Source organism: Dendroctonus ponderosae, unplaced genomic scaffold (assembly GCF_020466585.1).
Source record: "Dendroctonus ponderosae isolate FM_Combo_2020 unplaced genomic scaffold, Dpon_F_20191213v2 Dpon_F_20191213_11, whole genome shotgun sequence".
NCBI classification, from domain to species: Eukaryota; Metazoa; Arthropoda; class Insecta; order Coleoptera; family Curculionidae; genus Dendroctonus; species Dendroctonus ponderosae.
In genome coordinates, this window is record NW_026017213.1 from 4,841,313 (window position 1) to 4,846,709 (window position 5,397).

Sequence of the window (5,397 nt, forward strand, 5' to 3'; positions counted from 1 at the left end):
AATGGCCTTTTTAGAAAGTGAACCATGGATGGGGAAATGTTGGCAGTTTTCTCAAAAAATGCTTGAATTCAAGAAGTTTTAGATTTGCGTGGTTTTTTGTTTTTCAGCTGTAAAATCCACTTGAACATGACGCTGCTTTTTTCGAGGTTTCTCAAGAACCATTCGAGCCACAGAATTCGTTTTGACATCGTTGGATAGAGAATTGAAAAGTCGATTCAGTCGTAACAACGTGAGTGAGGAAATTTGCTCATTTCTCGGAGGCAAAACGAGCAACAACGCTCATTTGTACATCATTCTAGAGAGAAATAAATGGCCTTTTTAGAAAGTGAACCATCGATAAGGAAATGTTGCCAGTTTTCTCAAAAAATGCTTGAATTCAAGAAGTTTTAGATTTGCGTGGTTTGCAAATTGCGGAGTTGCAAAATCCACTTGATCATGACGCTGCTTTTTTCGAAGTTTCTCAAGAACCATTCGAGCCAGAGAATTTGTTTTGGCATCGTTGGATAGAGAATTGAATGCGGGATGATAAACTTGAAACTTCTGCACTTCTTGGTCAAGACTCAACTGTAGCTTCAGCGCAATTTGCAACTTTCCTCAACTAACAGGTGAGACTTGGAACAGGTCTGCACTGGTCAAGGGTTGCACGAATAGAACCGGTACAGTTTGTCCTGAGTTTCCAGCTAAAGACAGGGCAAAATCCTTGCACTCTAAGCAAAAGAGATTCATCCTGAGCAATTAGCGCCCAATGGGCGCCAAACCCACAGAAAAACCCCCACAATAACTCAACATTTAGCAATACGGGGGCTTTGTGTACGTAAACACAATGAACAAGGGCGTGCAGACTCAAAGATAGCACGTTTCGAGGTAAATGCGATCCATATTCCGACATTAGAATAAAATAAAACGTAATTCGTGGTGACAGGCCGCTAAAAATGGCACCGGTGCATGATCCGATAAGGGAATGACGAACCGACCAGCGACGCGACGCCCAATGAAAATACATGAAATATATTCAATCTGGCTGAGGGCGATAAGCTGCTCGGGGGCCCCAAACCACCAGTGACGTACGACGCCGATAAGACATTATTCCAAAGGAATCGGACGGAGTAGAAGTGAAAAAATGATGATGGTTGCGGAACATCTGAAACGTCCGTCTAAGAATCAATTAAATGCTGGTGTGTCATACGCTGATAAATTATGCTCAGCTCGATGGAAAAGAGGTAAGAGTGGCGAAAAAGGGCAGCGAAAGGGACAGCAACAAATGTCCAATGAAGTATGAGTCCTGCGCTGTCTGGTGCTTATCTTTCTGGCACAGCAAACAATTGAGAATTTCGCCACCGGTTCGAGGGTAATCTTGATGTGGGCTTCGTTGCACTTCAAGGGACAGATTTCCAGCTCCTGGAGAAATTGATCGATTGCCCTTAAGGAGCTGCGAACATATTTGGTCAGCGGGAGAGAGGCGATAAGCACAAGAAGGGGCGCCAGGATGTTTGATAAAACTCGGGCGCAAACAAACGCAGCCAGGTGGGCAGACCATGTAGCTGGGAAATTGACGATCTGAATTAATGCAGCGCCTCCATCCTGCAGCCCGATAAATTGACGGCGATAAGGCCGGGACGAAAAATAAAAAAGCGGAAAACAATCCGCTAATCAAACAAAGTGGCCGATAACATCAATCGGGAATATTTATGAATGCAAATTTGCGCCGAGCAGATCTCTTTATCGGCGTCCAAGGCCGAGAGAATGAATATAATCAGGCCCTAATAAGTCCGGTAATTGCATGTATAATTTAGCAGGAGGTGCAAAAGATAAAACCGTATCGAATATAATAAATTCAAATTTATGCTAAAACTGCCCACGGGGTGCTGCCGTGTGTTTTTCATCCGAATTGTGCATTATCCATCGGCCATCGGACTCTCTGCGGAACCACTTCTTCTTTTGAAGCTCGCCCTATACCTATTGAAGTTCCACTGAATAACTAACTCTTTTTTTCTTAGCTTGCAAAGCTCTATTCTAGGCTCTATTCTAGTGGCTATTGCACCTCTGGGTGAAGAGTTGGAAAGTGGAAAATTGCTCTGCCATAAGGCCAGAGAAGATGTATGGAATTTCCGGCAACGGCAGGTTTTTCAGGAGAAATTTCCGAAATCAGTCTCAACTTGAGGTGATGAAGAACATTTTCCATTGTGCATATCTTCTAATTCAGAGCACCGAGAAAGACATTTATTTTGAGACTGGCTATCAACTGTGTCTTCTGGTGGTGTGAAGGAAGCCCTTCCTCTGCACGCGTAAGGACGGGTTTTGAGAAATTTTTAAATTTCCCTGTTTTATTTGTCCCCTATTTTTGAGCAACCATTTTGTCTTCTGAACCGGAGCAGGTGAAAAGTTGCAATTTCCTGCTAAATTTAGAGCAGAATGCTAGCTATAAACCGCAGAAGTTTAATTAAGTTGTGGTAGATGGCAGACTTTTGAGAATTTTTCAAAATCGCTCTCTACTAAAGGTGATGCCAGTTAATGTTCATTGATTGGTATTTCCGAACCCAAAAGTCTAGAAGGTTGAAATTTCCTTCCAGATTGGATCATTAGGCTGGCTTGATATGCCGTGAAACTCTTGATCTTCCGACAAAAGGACGATTTTTGAGATTTTTAAAAAATTTGAGTGCAGCCTTCGTCAGCTATATTTATTTATGCAACCCAATTTGCCAACTCGCATATCTCTCACGCAAGAGCAGCAGGGAAGTTCAAATTTTGACCAAGGTTGACTCAGTATCCTGTCGAGTAGACACAGAAGTTTCTTCAGGGTTTGGTCGAAAACAGATTTTTGAGCACTTTTCAAATCACGTTCTGCTAACGTGTGCTGCAAGTAACTATTCAAAAATCGATATCGGCCAACTGAGTAGAGCTGGAAGGTTCACATGCATTCCCAGGTTGCACAACTTCCTTGCCTAGAAGTGGGCTGAAAATTGTTGCTTTAGCGCTGATGGAACAAATTTGAGAATTTTTCAATTTTGTGTGTTATCGTTAGTTATATGTGTGCATATTCCCACTCCCATATCTTCCCAGAAAGACCAGCTGGGAAGTTCAAACTGTAGCTCAATTTGGCGAAGGACCCTACCTGTCCACTCGAGAAGTTTCATCAATTTTGGGTCTAAAACATTTTTTTGGGAATTTTTTTAAAATCACTTTCCACTACTGGTGCTGCACCTAAATTTCAAAAATCGATTTCCCCCAACTGAGTATAGGTGGATGGTTGACATTTATCAGCAGGTTGCAGAACTTCCTTGTTTGGAACATGTGAGAAATATTTAACTCAAACCCTGATAAAAAAAATAGGATTTTTTAAAGCTTTTGAACTATCATTGATGGTTTTATTCGGGAACCCCGTCATTTCAACTCCCGTATCTTCCAAGAAAGACCAACTAGGAAGTCGAAACTCCAACTGAAGCTGTAGGAAAATTCCACCTATAAACCGTAGAAATTCCGCCAATTTTCTGAGTTTTGAGAATGTTTTGAAATCATTTTCCATTCAGGCCAATTCAAGTAAATTTCCAAAGGTCGATATAACCTTCAATTTTAACTCCCATAACTCCCACGACAGAGCCGCTAAGAAGCTGAAACTTGGAACGAAGTTTACAAAGGCTCTTGCCTAATAACTGAGTTTCGTTAATGTTTGACAAATGGCAGATTTTTGCGATTTTTTTTAACCACTGCAAACTTAGCCTGATGCTACTGAATTTTCAAAGATCCTTACCTTGCAACTAACAATACCTAGAAAGTTGACATTGCCTCTCATGTTGCAGAACTTCTCGACTTTGAAATTGCGTAAAACACTTTATCTGCATGGCCATGGACAATTTTTGAGAATTTTTTTTCTAGAGTGTCAACTTTGGCAATAATATTCGTGCAACCTTCGATTCCCACTGTCGTATCTTCCAAGAAAGAACGGCTTGGGAGTAGAAACTTGGGCCGAAGTTGCCGAAGTATCCTATCTAATAACTCCTGAAGTTTCGTTGATGTTTGACAAATGACGGATTTTTGAGGATTGTTTGAAACCACTGTCCACTTTTCGCAAAATTTTCACAAAATCTTCAAATACCGATATCTTCCAACTGAGAACATGTACAACGTTGACATTTACTCTCATGCTGCAGGACTTTCCCAATTTCAAATCCCGTAAATCACTTTACTTGAACGCCTATGGAACATTTTTGAGAAATGTTTAAAGTTGAGTATCAACTTTGTCAATATTATTCATGCCTCCCTCTATTCCAACTCCCGTAACTTTCAAGAAAGAGCCGTAAGTAAGTTGAACCTGTGACTGAAGTTGACGAAGTATCCTGCCTATGAACTGTAGCAGCCTCGTAGATGTTTGACAAATGACGGATTTTTGAGAGTTTTTTGAAGTTACCTTCCAGTTAGGCTGATTCAAGGGAATTTTCAATGATCGTCATCTTCCAACTAACAACACCTGGAAAGTTGATATTTTGTCGCATGTCGCAGAACGTCCCGACTTTGAAATTGCGTAAAAAACCCTTACCTCGGCGCCAATGGACAATTTTTGAGAAATTTTTAAACTCGAATTTGGGCTTGTCAATAATACTCGTGCAACCCTCAATTTCAAGTGCCGTAACTCCCGATCAAGAGCCTCTAGGAAGTTCAAACTTTCAAGGTAGTGGGCGAAGTATTGTACCTCATAACTCCGGAAGTTTCGTAGGTGTTTGGAAAATGACAGATTTTTGAGAATTTTTTGAAATCACAGCTGATACAGGCAATCCTCGACCTGAGAGCACCTAGGAAGTTGATATTTACTCTCTCGTTGCAAAACCTACTGCATTTCAAATTGCGTAAGACGCTTCAACTGAAGGCTCATGAGAAAATTATCATATTTTTTTAAACTTCAGTATAGACTTTGTCAACAATATTCATGCAACTCCCTTAACTCCCAAGAAAGAGCCGCTAGGAAGTTGCAATTTGGACGCAAGTTGACGAAGTGTCTTGGCTAACAACCCCCGAAGTTGCGCTGATGTTTGACGAATTGGAGATTTTTGCCAACTGAAACCACCTTGAAAGTTGATATTTACTCTCCTGTTCCAGAACTGCCCGACTTTGAAGTGGCATAAAACGCCTTTGCTGAACGCAACTGGAATTTTTTTATTTAAAAGAAATTTGGTATCTCCTAAATCATATGTGCGCAACATTCTAGTCCAACTCCCAAGAAAGGGCAGCTGGGAAGTTGAAACTTTGACCGCAGCTGGACAAGTGCCCCACCCAACAACCCTGCAAGTTTCGTTTGAGGGTCGCAGTTTGCAGCTTTAAGACAATTTTTTGAAATCAAAGCAATTGCGGTGCTTAGTTGATTAAATCCCCATTCCAATCAACCCTTTTTTATTCGAATGAATC

The 5,397-nt window shown here is 41.2% G+C and overlaps 1 protein-coding gene across 1 annotated transcript in view; it reads right to left on the reverse strand.

The window, feature by feature from the left end:
- The window catches only part of LOC109534695 (zinc finger protein ush), a 114,308-nt gene that overhangs the window by 55,175 nt on the left and 53,736 nt on the right, over window positions 1–5,397 (reverse strand). The gene's annotated exons all lie outside the window — the stretch shown is intronic.